Source organism: Anopheles nili, chromosome 3 (genome assembly GCF_943737925.1).
Source record: "Anopheles nili chromosome 3, idAnoNiliSN_F5_01, whole genome shotgun sequence".
In the NCBI taxonomy this organism is placed as follows: domain Eukaryota; kingdom Metazoa; phylum Arthropoda; class Insecta; order Diptera; family Culicidae; genus Anopheles; species Anopheles nili.
In genome coordinates, this window is record NC_071292.1 from 56656250 (window position 1) to 56670098 (window position 13849).

A 13849-nucleotide genomic window follows, 5' to 3' on the forward strand; every position below is an offset into this window, starting at 1 on the left:
CTTTCACTTTCATTTTGGCTAGCATGTGCGTGTGTGTGTCCTTGTCCCTACGCTAGAGCAACCGATAGAACAGCGGGAATAGAGGGAAATGTCCTTTGCTCGAACGCTGGCGCTGGTGCTGGTTGTTTGCGTGCACACGCCGGTAAAAGAGGGAAAGATTCTGCGTAGAAAATAGGAAAAGGCGATGTTGTCGGATGCTGAAGGGACGACAGCACGAGTGCCTGCAAGAGATGGAGGTATGAGCGAGAGAGAAGAACAAGAATGGCCGGGCCATAGATGATGTACCAACCGAGCCGGGTGCGTTGCCAAAATTTCGTCCGACGAGAAGATGATGAAGAAGCTGGGACTTTTGGCTGGGTGAGAGAAGCTTGGCAAAGAAAAAAGTTGAGTAAAAAAGTGTCGCGCGTCTCTCTCTCTTTATATTGCCGGGATCGTTTGTTGGTTGCTGTGTCTCTTTCTCTCGCATACTTGTGGGATCCAGGCTCTCTCTCTCTTCGCGATCCTCTCTGTACTCGGGTCAATTGAGAGTGAGAGCCTGGAGAGAGATTTGGAAAGAGAGCCTCTCTTCACGGTGACTTGGCATACGTGCGTGAGCGCGAGAGCAAGTGTTTGAATCGTCATCACTCTTGGCCGCCGGTTCGAAATAACCAAGGGGAAAAGCAATGTGCTTTTAGAACACATGGTAAATTTTTGGGAAGACGCATTTGTTTCCAACAATGTACGTTGACGTGCGTCGTCATACGCCCGTGTAAGCATTGCTTAGGTGATGCGCTGATATAAATTCATTTCTCGATCACACACTTTTTTCACACAGATAACGATATCCCCTTGACGACGGGGTGGCTACTGTGATGCCAGCCAGTTTTCCCGTTTTCGTTATTAGGAAAATTGAGCAATTTTCCCGCATGCAAACGGGACAACATCTCGAATTGCTAGGGCGTAAACAAAATAATTTAAACAGAGAGCGAAAGAGAGTCAAGACGATGATACGCTCTCGCTCGTGCTTGCGCTCTCCCGTTCTCGCGAATCGTGCTCACTCCGTGCGCGGCTGTCAAAAACGGACACCCAACTTGGGTCAATAGTTAGCACAAATTTTCCGTCACACAAACGTCATCGTAACAGCAGGTATCGGTATTGTGTTCGCTTGAAGTGGACGATTTTGATCAATCTATTGGTCGGAATCCCTGCCACTCTTGTTTATTCCATCGAATTGGCCTAAAAACTGCTTGGTTCTTACTCCCGGACAATGTGCTGCCATTAGTTGGGCGTGTGTGACGTTAGCGTTCTGATAAGCGTGGTGCGTGTTTGGACTTGCTGCGTTATGGGATGCCACTGGTGCGACGTTCAGTGTGCCATTCTGTTTATTTATCGCGATTGAAGAAACTTGCATGCTGCTTAAGGACCGATATTATTCGCATCATCCAGGATAAGCCTGGCAGCCGCTTCCGACGTTTACGTTTGATCATTTTTACCCAGCCTGCTCGGATTGTGTTGGTACGAGCACTGTGAAGCAGTGAGGAAAGCTGGTGTGGTGGTGTCTGTGATGAACGTTGGACCGGCGTTCGTTAGGGCTGGTGTGATTCCGTACTTCAGCGTTTTCAGGGTCGATCAGCACTCTATGCCGCTAGCGCTGTAAAGTGCTATTTTGAAGAATTTCCTGAAACGAAACGATTTAAAGTGTGCTTCCTATGCTGCTCATGTACGCCTCATTACTACGTAGACGACCATGCGGTTATAAGCAAAGTGTTTAGTTTAAACTGCGTTAAAGTGTGCACTACTTTACTCATATTTTTTAGTAACGAATATCTCGCTGAGTTCTTTGACACAAAATCTACTGTGGTAAAAAATTACAGACCGAGCTGAACACGACTCAGCTGGTATTTCTTAAACGGCCGTCATACATAAATAAGCTATATATATTCTGTAGCTATACAAACTATCTTTTTGTCCAAATTTTCCGATATTGACTAAACATGGATGAATCTAGCCCCTCCGATAATAATAATAAAAAAAAATTTGAGAAAGATATTGAAATACTGCACGAAAGTTCAGATGATAGTGATGAGGAAGATACCAAACAGCAAAATGGGAAGAAGTGTATCAAAATTGAATATTCCGATTCTGATCCTGATCTAAGCGATGATGATAATGATGATAAAGTTTCTTTGCGTGAGATTTTCCGTGAATTACTATTGGAAGAAGAAAAAACATTTGACAGTAAGGAAAAAACACGAGTTGATAATATTAAATGGCATCACGTTAGTGGTCGACAAAAATCATTTACGTTTGAGCAAACCAATTCTCTCAATGTGCTGTTGCCGGTGGATGTAAATCCTTACGACGTATTTTCATTGTTCGTTGATGACGACATTATAAACATACTTGTAAACGAAACAAACCGTTATGTGAAACGAAAGTTGAAAAAAGTATCGCTTACACGAAGCTCACGCATGAATAATTGGAAACTAACTGATCCGTGTGAAATGAAGCAATTTTTTGGCTTATTGTTGTGGATGGGTTTCGTAAATGCCGGTCCTATGTCCAACTACTGGTCAAAAAAAGCAATGTATAACTTTAACGTACCATCAAGAACAATGTCACGGAACAGGTTTCAACTATTACTGGGTAACTTACAATTCTTCGGTAAAAGGACCGCTACCCAAGGCAATCGGTTTGAACAAATGTTGCCATTTTTAAACAAACTTCAAGAAAAATATCAACAAGTCTATACTCCTGGCGAGGATATTGTAATAGAAGAATCGCTAATTCCATGGCGTGGAAGTCCTGTAGTTAAACAATATATTCCGCGAACGGCCTGCAAATACGGAATCAATCTGTTCAAGCTGTGTTCGGACGAAGGCTATACGTGGAGTATGAAAATGTATGTCGGTAAATCATCTGAAGGAATCCGAGAAACTGGATTACCGCAGAATGTATGTCTCCAGCTCGCGGATAAACTCTTGGACAAGGGACGCACTTTATACATAAGTAATTTTGATACAAGTTATGATTTGGCCAAAACGTGTCTTGAGCGGAAAACCCATTTAGTTGGAAATGTTCGCCATTATAGAAAACACTTTCCAAAGGTCATCATCGCTCACAAACTTGAAAAAGGGCAAGTCGTAGCCAAAGAAGATGATAATGGTATTGTTATGCTGAAATGGCGAGACAATCAAGATATGTGGGTACTATCCACGAAGCACCATCCAGTCATGGTACAGAGCTACTCAAACTTGAATGATCATCCCTCATTCGACGCACTGATTACAAAATTCAAACCGCTGGCCTTTTTAGAACACAATAAGAGACTGTGCGCTGTCAACTATTCCGATAAAGTTGTATTAAGTTCAGTTATCACAAGAAAGGGTTTGAAATGGTACCGTAAATTAGGAATACATCTTTTACTCGGAGTTTCAATGTTTAACGCGTTTGTGATTTACAAAAAAATCACAAATCAAAAGATTAATATTCGTAGCTTTCAAGAAATCATTACGGAGAAATTATTAGCATTACCTCCACCCAGCTTTACTGAAAATTGTGTAATACCTAAATCAAAGCATGTTATCATGGTTCGGAGAAATGAGCAAGGAAAACCTATCAGACGTGCATGCAAACGATGCTACATCCTGACAAGAAACTGCATGGATCGGCTAAAGGCACGTACAAATCTAAAAAAAGCGAATACATACTGCCCTGGTTGCCGGGATCAGCCACAAATGTGTCAAGATTGCTTTATCTGTGTACATTCATAGTAATAATTAAAAATAAATAATAGAATCTATTCCTTACGAAATCTTGTTTTACAATTACAGACAAGCTCAAATGTATAAAATTACACTTATAATGCCAAGAATTTACCTATCAGAAATATCACAACATAGTTCTCCTAGAATTCTTCTAAAGTTTTTACCCATTGCTCTTTCATTTTCAGATCATTAAAATATACATCGCATAATGAATACGGCATAGAAGTTCGAAATGAAAGTTTGAGAAGTTTGATTTTCCTTGTATTTCTATATTCGGTTATTTGCTAAACGTTTGCATCCGAAATCTAATCAGTAGATTTTAACTTAAAATTTTATAAGGAGATAGTAAATTGATTTTTAAATTCTTTCTTTTCTTGGCATATCCTTTTCGTCCTCGCGGTTTTACTGCTCTTACTGACTGGTAGCCCTCTACCAGGTAGCGAAGACATTTTGAAATGATTACCTATCTTACTCACGATACCAATATTTGCCGCTAGATGTCGTCGTTGAACATTCATTTTATACAATCATTACAATAGATGGTGTTCACGAAGCGTTTTTGAATGAACCATGCATGAACCGAAACGCTTCATGAGCTTTCGCCAAATTCATCGCCGAGAAACGCTACGCAAAGAAAATTGTTCAAACCTAAAATAAGTGGACGAATAATGTAATTAGAGCAGATAAGGCTGTACAGAAAATAAAAACATTACCAAACGTAATGAAGGAAGAACTAGCGGTATGTGTTAGCATAAACAAAGTTTTCCTTTGCTAGAATTCCGTCGAATAGGTCTCAAAATATCGTTATACCGTCCTAAAATGGCATTCAAGATGTATATCATAAATTCATATTTGATTTACAGTAATTAAATTACAAGCAGCGTTTGTCGTCTTCCTGCCTCACGTGCCAGACTTATTCCCGCTTATAACTTTAACAGTACCTTACACCCACTAGCCTCAGATCCAGCCATCCATCGTTGATGCGGTATTTAATTATGCAAGCATAAACGCACAAAACGACCACTTTGACCTATTCGTAACTATCTCGCCCATAGAACTTACACCAAAGCTTGTGAAAAAAACCCAGAAGTTTTTCGGACGGAATCCGTGTGCTAGGTTCTTCCTTTCGCTTGCTGTCCAGCTAAATCGATTCATTAGCAGCATAATTTCCTCGGAATATGAAACAACCCTAGGGAGCGCTTTTTGCTGGATGGATTTTCCAGACCCACCTACACTATCCTAATCCCCCGTGGAGCATGTGCAGAAACGGAAACGGATGAAACTGTTTTGTAAATTGGTTACGAGGTTGCGAGCGTTTGGCTTTCACTAGTTTTATTCTAACCCGTTCTCATTTGCTAGAATCTGGCCACCTCGCTGAGCCCCTCGAAACTGGTACTTCCATTCAGCGTGGATTGACTGAAAAACCAACCCCGGGGGTGGTTTCCATAGCTCCCAAGCTTCAAAGAAAACACACATACTCAGTAAGCTATGACACGGTTTGCATTCGTTGTGGGGGGGGGGGGGGGGGATGTTTTGCAGTTTTAACAACGTGGAGCTCACTGTGTGACTCGGTTCCTATCCTGCGTGGCCAAGGTCTCTGGCCAACTGGTGTGCAACATCCGTCTGCCCTGTTGGATACTGGAGCATGCCCGAGGTAACAACCAACAAAAAACAAAAAAAAACAATATCCTCAAAACCATCTAAAGTAAGTCGCATCTCGTAGTTAAGATCGGGCTCGTTCGCATGGTCGGTCCGAGTTGGTCCCGGAAGATCCACCCTGCCTTCAGGCTGGTGACCGCATTCGTACGGTTTAACTACTTCAAAGCCCGCAGGCCACGGTATCGTACAGCGAAACATGTAGCACCTTCACCACTTAGCTGAGGAAACGCAGGACGCCTCCATCGGGGTAGAAGCCACATTTCGGGGATGAAATTGAAATTGATGGCAACGGGGTGACGAAAGGCATAATGCTACCCGGCGCCGGTAAAAGGGTATTGTTTGCAAAAGCTCCCAACCGTGGGGTGTGTCTCTAGTCTCAGCAGTGGCACAGATCTGTCACAGCTGGCTGGGTCGTCTCACCCAGGCGCGCTGCTGCAAAGTTTATTACGACCCATCGCCATAAAGTCACCTCGTTAAAGCCAGTGTCAGTATATTTAGCTCGCCACCGGACCGCCCCGGATTACGGGGAGCCCCAAAACCGAAACCACAACCCGATCGATCGTCGATGATGTGCCTTCTTTGCACGGTGGAAAAAGAGCCACACGCATGCAAACGGTAAAACATGAGAAAAAAAAACACCCCAACTTCAAAGGTGTAAACGTTTTACATGCTTTCGTTGCGTTGTTCGTGGAGCGATTTGGCGTGTGCGATATATTTGTTCATCCGGTTTCCGGTGTGATGGATTTTGGACCGTGCTGGCATTCGCTAGGAAATACCCCGAGGGATGCTTACCTGGCGTGTGATTCCGATGGTTTGTTAGGGCGTATTATTCCATCTTTGCCTGTTTATTTTGAGCTTTTGTTTTTCGGTCGCTTTTCTGTCCCCAAAAAACACAGTGAACTGTCATCGGCTCGATACAAATCAATACATCGTTCGTTCGCTTCCGTGTTCCGTGGGTTCGTAACAAAAAAAAAAGTGCTCCAGATCCAGATCAATCCACCGAGTCCCACGTGCCCGCTAGAAGTAGCTCACCGGGCTCAAACGGGTGGATTGTTTCGGGTGGTGCCACCATTGAAGTGCTTTCACTTTTTCGACAACGAGCGCAAGGAGCAGCCCAGTGCTGGCCCTGTGGGGGCGGTTGGGAACAGTCACAACATTTCCTTCCATCATCCATAATTCATGAGCCAATTGGAAGGGAACAACGGGCTATTGGGGCATGGAGTTTTCCGAGCAAAAGCCAGGTGAAATTGCCAATCGGAAATAACGGAGAAGAGCCATGGGTGAGCGCAAGGCAAAGTGGGCACCTGTGGGGTGATTTTTGGGTTCGGTGAAGAGTCGCATTGACAGAGCACGCTTGAATTGAAAAATGCTTCCGATGACGTGCACCACCGGAAGTGGGAAAGAACCCAAGGGCTCAGTGAGATTGGCCGTGGTGGCCAAAGTTGGGGAAGGGAAAAAACGTTCTTCATCGTCCCGGTTGTTGAAAACGCAAAATAAGGGCAAATATTGGATCAATCTAATGCACCGCTTGATCGAAAGGACATGCGCGTGGTTGCTGCGAGCCCACTGTGCGCCAGATGGACAGTAAAGTGCCCTCGGGATGTCGCCCTTTCGAAGCGTGGAAAGCGTGCTCATTGTGCGAGCGCATTTGTGTGGTTAAGTGAATTCTTATTAACTTCCTCACACCAAGCGGCGCAGTTCTATCGAGCGTCTTCACGAGCGTCTGGCAGAATTGGCCCTTTTTCGAGCACTGCGAAACCCAAGTGAGGAAGGAAAAATAAGCATCCAATGTTCGGTTGTGGTGACGCTGCTCGACGGTCGCGTCCGTTGACATGAACAAACCAGCGATGCTGCGAAAGGCCATTGAAGCGACCAAACGAGCAAACCTGGCTCCCCCACCCTGTTTGGGAGGGAGTGGGAAATTATAATTGAAATCGTCTGTTGACGCAGAGCTTTCGGGAGAGCAGCGAAATATGATGGATTAGCGCACGGAGCTGCCGTCGTATTTCATCGCCGTAATTGCTTCGTTGTAATTTTTGTTCGGTTCATTCCCTTTTACCCCCCTCAATATGTACGTGTTGCGGTGGAAGTGCTGCAAGCTTTTTCGCGCAACACAAGGGAAAGAAAGCAAAAAAACGCCACCAATGATTTATTGGTTTTATCGATCGATTGCGCAATAAAGCCGCCGGTCGCAATAAGTGGCCCCCACGCGGAGAGAAAGCGGACGGTTTTGGCGGCAGAATTAATCTTAATTTTTCACGTGATCTCACAACCAAGACAAATTGACTATTGTTCGCGTCAATTGTTAATTTTTGATCGCTTCCCACACCCACCTCCCCGGATTCGATTGCCGGACCACGTGTTGCTCATGCTGTCTGGCTTTTGCTCGTGCCATTCTCGGTGAGTCCTCGCAATCGAACCGGAAATCACAATCTACGTAAGGGAGCTTTTATTTCGCTTGGCGACACAACCGAAATGTGATACGTGGGCATTAACTGCCCCTCAAAAAAAGGGGGAAAGAAAAAACCACCCACCCCACGGGGTGGGTGGAGGTGTTATTTGCGCAAATTAAAAGCATAAAGAAACGTAATGCCTTAATGATGGTTTGGCCGTGCATTTTATGGCCTGTTTCATCAAAAGAAGTAGGAAAAAAAAAGATGCGATTTCAACTCTGGGCCATAAAAAAGCTCGCTCGAAGAGACGAAACTGAAAAATTATACGAAGCAAGCATGCAATCACTGGCCGGAAAAAAGAAATATATATATATATATATATATATATATATATATATATATATATATATATATATATATATATATATATATATATATATATATATATATATATATATATATATATATATACCGGAACATTAAAATCTCTGGGTGCGGGTGGGAAATCGTAATCGTCAGATGATTATCTTTTCCTCCCACCTTCGGGCAGCGCGAGAACCATTCGTGGACCACGGACAAAATGCAGAAAAACGAGCCTGGCCAAACGGCCGACGGCCGTGTCCTTGTGATTTTTTTGATTTGACGTCATTTGAATAACGAAACAAAGCGCGCGAACGAGCAAAAGCGAGACAGCGAATCATCGAAGCCGATGACCGCCCGGAAGGTGGAAGGGACCGATATGAGGTGTAATAAAAATCCAATTAATTTCCATTGCCACCCTGGCGGCTGTAATCAGCATTTTCCAGCGATCAGCGCGGAGCGGAGATTTGTCGGGAAATTGCGTTCGGCTCGACAGGAATGCTCCGTCGGGATTGAACATTCGGCACCGATTGCCACCCTCGTCCTTTGGGGGCGGGTTCCACCAGACGGTGGAAAGGCTTACAGGTGGCTGATTAAATTTGCTCCAAACGACCGGGAACGATTTTAAAGCTTCCCTGGGGCGGGCCAAAAACCGCATCCCTTTCGCAACGGTTTGGTTCGGCAACCGGTGCGCAGGCTATAAAGACGGGAAAATGACCGGAAGTCGAGCGAAAAGCGGAACATTAACGATCATCGATTTCCGTCCCAGCAGCTCCCGAGCCTAGGAGAGCCGTAGACCTTTTCTCGTTCGTGCGAGTTGAGTGTGTGTGTGTTTTGTTCGCTCTCTTACATTCTCGGAAGTCTATCATATCGCAGAATAAATTGGTGATAACAATATTTCGAAATAGGAAACGAAATTCAATAACACAGACGATCAGGTGAGTGATAATGAATGTGATTAGAATCGCATAAGCTTTAAGCTTGATTTTCCAGCGAAAAAGAAGCACTTCATTGAAGAAATAAGAATAGATTTTTTTGTGTAACGTTGTAGTCTCAAAAGGTCACATAAAGCGGACGTTTCTGGAGTTTAATCAAACGTCCACCTCCGCAAGCGCGATGTCGATTTTCCTCCATTAGCGGGAAAACGTGATAAAATTGGCCGCAGCGCAAAAACACGATGGGCTACTCGCTGTCAGGGCTATTCAAACCAGAATGCGGTGAGTATCGGATGAAAATGGCCACCGCAACGATCAGGACGAGATTGCGCCGACGGATGGGCCATTCGGAAGCAGTCCATCGGACAAGGACACACCACGTCCACACGGTTCGCGCAACAACGCTAATGTACGCAGGACAAGCGCCTTCCGTTTGCTCATCAACGGAGCGGCCTGTGGCTTCCGGAAGGTTGTTCTTGCCGACAGAAACGCCTTCCGGGTGTGGGCGCAGATGCAAGCGATGTTTTTCTCGCTGTTTGCGTTGTTCGCTGGCGTTTGAGCTTTTGTTCCGGGGCCGGCTTCGGCCACCGGACCGCTTGAGGCTTTTAATTTTCCTTACGAAGCACTCGTTTCGCCATAAAATGGGCAGATCTGCTAGCGCTGCACAAATTTATTTTGAGCCGTTCTTCCGCGAGTCCGTGTTTGATGTTGCTCCCGTCGCAGCCAGAGGCGGTGCAATAATATGATATCTTGCGATGGTGCGCTTTTTGATGTGCGCGAATATTAATGTTTGCTCGCGCCTGTTTGGCGAAAAGGTACGAGACCTCTAGAACGCGCCATTGTACGTTGCTGTTGAATCGTACGCCAAACTGACACAAGTGCCACTCGCGTGGAGTGCTTTCTCGCAACAAACAATATATCCTCGCCATGTCGGAGCGCTGGGAGTAAATATTTGTTTAGATTTCCTAGAGCGATGGCTTATTGAGAGAAAGCTTCCCATTTGTGTGCATTGGATTACATCAAATAGTTCGTTTCTTTCGATGGACCGTAAAAAAAAGGCACACGCTCCCGTAAACAATTATGCTGCAAGCTATCGCCACCCCAAAAGCCCAAGCAAGCACCACCAACGTTCCCACGCTACGTCAATGAACGATAACGGCCGGTTTGCCTTCGCCGCAAGATGAAGGAAACGTGTTCCCTCGTCCCGTCGAAGTGTGATCGTTCATGAAAACGTTACGATAATCGAATCCCATCGATACGCACGAATTTAATCGGGAAAAGCCGCCACCCGGCCAAGGGACGAGGGAAAAACAATACCAAAACCCACCAAGACCCTCGCGGGTGGTGACAGCTCTCTTTTCCACGCGCGCTCTCTCTCTCTCTTTCTTTCTTTCCTGGACGATGTGACGCGCCCACCCCATGATTGTTTTTATTTCCGTGTGGCTCGCACGCCGCGGGAGAAATGGTCCCCGTTTTGGGTGACGGCAACACAGCGGGCTTAATGAACATAAATTTGATTAGAGTGCCATCGGCAGCACGCTGCGCCGTGACAAGTTAATAAGGGTGCGCTCAGAGAGATGGCCAGCAGATTGGACTATTTTGCCGAGCGCCTGCTACGATGCTGGAGCTACTTGCTTTTGGCGATGGCCGAGAAAAATGTGCTTCTCCAAAATCAATGGCTGCTGCGATCATTACCCTGGAAACACATTACCGAGCAATGGCAGCTCTTCAGGAGAAATGGTAAATGGTTCGTCAAATGGTGCGTGTTTTGCAGACGTTTGGCCGACAAAGGAACTGATGTTTGTTTTGTCCATCCGATGCGCTTCTTGTGGGATTGTACATCGAGACGGGACACATGATGGCGTCTCGAGATGCGCGTTGATTCGTCTGCGAAACACAACGAACAGAACACGTGCAAAATCTTGACGCAACGTGGAAAGTTATTCGGATTACGTGCGAAATTTCCCAAGGCGTAGTGCTGCTGAAAGGTTTACAAAAAAAAAAGCAAAGCTCATTACAACTTCATGTTTTGGCTCACGAAGCCGATTCCAAGACGGGCCGGAATTCGTGGCCGAGCGGAAAAACCACAGCAATCCTCCCTCGCACTTCCTGCTGCAAACGCTAAAAGGATCCGTTTCACGGTTCGCTGTATCGTGGTTCATGCGCCAACGACTTTTCGACGGCCCCGAGGGCTCAACCCTCACCAGAGCGGTGGGATTGCGTATTTTTTAATTATACTTCACTGCACCGCGGCGCCGAAAGAGAAAGACGGAAAAACGGAAACTTTTTCTTGGGATATTTCTGCGCTGCTGCCTGTGCAAAAAGTGTTGAAACAAAAGGTAACAGGACAGCTTTCGCAACAGTACGCAGCTTTATCGCGTTTCCTTTCACTTAAAATTGTGACAAAATGTGCGGCGAGCCGCGATAAGAAAGGCCAAAGTTTTTCAATTATTGGCAAAAAAACGTCGACGAAAGAAAACTCAACCGTCCCATTATTGCCGGATGCGTGATTAGTGGTGCTTTTGGGCAAAAGCCCGTCTTGTGAGAGTGGGAGAACGTGTGTGTGTGTGAGAGAGAGAGAAAGAGAGGGTGTTTGTTGGAATGCAAACAGAAAAAAACCGAGGAAAAATAATAAAAACTAAGAAAAATACGGCCCCCATTGGTGTGGGCTCGCATCTTTTCAATTTCACCCATAAACACCCCACCCAGCGGGGCCGCACGAGCCGCCCATTTCCTGCGGGGCTTTCCGGCTCCCGTGTAGCTGCCTCATTGATGTTATTAATTTCCCTTCTGCTGCTGTTTGTAGCCACTTAAACTTCCCCCGCCCGAGCACCGCACGAACCGTCCGCCGTCCGGAAAAGAACAAAGTTGACTGCAAGGAGATGGCAAATGGAAGGAGAAAAGAAAACCATCAAATCTCCTTCCGATCCCCAGCTGGCGCGTCGGCTGCAACGAGGCACTTGCGGACGGATACACACACACACACACCATTCGCGCGAAGGGGAACGCGGGAAAACTTTTTCCCCGATTGTTAATTTATTCCCTGCGCCATCGAACTTTACCGCCGAGTTTCACCGCTCGTCCCAACCATCGTCGAATTTGGAAAATCCTTGGGCTTCCTGTGGGTGTCCTGCGGCTGACTGCTACGCTGGTAGTCTATCTTGCAGGCGCATTAATGGTACACAACATTCACTTAGCCTCGCAGCCAAGCGCGCCCAACGGATGGGCGAAGGATTCGGGAACCGGTATTGTTTTTTTTATTATCATCTTCTTTCTCGATTGTTTTATATCCCGTTGCTCACATTCTCTCTCTCTCTCGCTCTCTTTGGCGTGTCTCGCCACTCGCATTGTTCTGTCAGCTCATTGATGCGGGAAAAACCATTTTCGGATGGCTCGAAACGCCTCCGTATCGCGTACGTCAATCGTGCGTGGCATGGCAAATGGAAGCTACTAAAGAGTCCTTTTCTCCTTCAAACGCTTCCGCTTCTCTTCCTCCCTACATCCTGGCAAGGTCGTACTTCCGCGGTACAATTGAACGGGGGCCAAAACATTGAGTAAGTGAAACGATCGGAATGCTTCTTAGTATTCCAATTTCCTTTCGACGATTTCAGCGTGCCACCACGGAAGAAGAGCCCATCCTTCCCCTCCGGTTCAACACGATCACGGTGTAGGTGGGAGGGGTAGGGAAATTAAAATTCATGAAATAATTTTCATTCCCACTGCAATACGTCTCCCGCGGCCGGTGCCGGTGTTAGCCAAAAGGCGATGAAGACGATGCTGTGTACTTTCGTTGTTCCAGAGAAATGTACGCGTTTCGGTTTCGAGGATGCGAAAGGGGGTTTTGCCCGAGGGTTTTATGGGCGTACAGCTGCGCCAACGTCCAAGCAGTAGCCTAATGTGGGCACGAGTAGCGAAGAATGATTAAATGTTTTGCTGTAGAGGCCCCTCCGAGCCAAGATGAAATGTGGCCGAGGCTCACATCCAGGATATTGTGCACAGTTAGAGGGGTTTACAAGTTGAATGCCGAGGAGCTACGCCACTTGCAAAGATGCTGTGTCACAGATTTCACCTTCAAACCGAAGGAGGGCAATTCGATTCAACTCTCCCGAACCTCGGTAACTGCTGCAGTCAGGCACAGAAAGCATCCAGAACATCGGAACAATTGTAATAAAAATGATAATATCCGCTCGGCGCTGAATATGAACCTTTCTTTTTGTTTTTGCGCAAAACCCCGAAGTTTCATTACATTTCTGTTTCGACAATGCTACCAACGACAATGTGCTCTTCGAGCTGTTCAATTATCCTGCACGCTCGGCGAGGGAGAACGATAATAATAAGAAACCGTTGCTCGTCTCCCGCAGGCATCGCTTTCGCAATCGTCACCTTCGAGTGGGGAGCGTGAAAGCAAAAGCCCTGAAGCTCAACTCCCGACCCCGAGCAGCCTGTGAGATGAATTCAATTACGCTTTTACTTTAGCAGGGGACTGCCACCTCAGAGCAATCCACTTAACCGAAAGCAGCCTGGTTGCATTCGCAGCTATAGGTAAATCTTGTCACTCAAATTAGACCGAGCACCGAGCAGTACGTGTTTAATATTCGATTCGTATCCGAAATTGAGTTAAGGGGACACTTTTTTACGCTGCAAATCTCTGGACGCTTTGCATGCAGGAAAAAGTGACACACTGTCGCTCATATTCGCACGAAGGTGTCACGCGAGTTGCCTACCTTTTAGGCGTTACACGTCAGACTGCGTGTTG

The 13849-nt window shown here is 46.0% G+C and overlaps 1 protein-coding gene across 1 annotated transcript in view; it reads right to left on the reverse strand.

Moving 5' to 3' along the window:
* LOC128722599 (hormone receptor 4) overlaps positions 1 to 13849 on the reverse strand; it is a 151884-nt gene that overhangs the window by 137949 nt on the left and 86 nt on the right. The gene's annotated exons all lie outside the window — the stretch shown is intronic.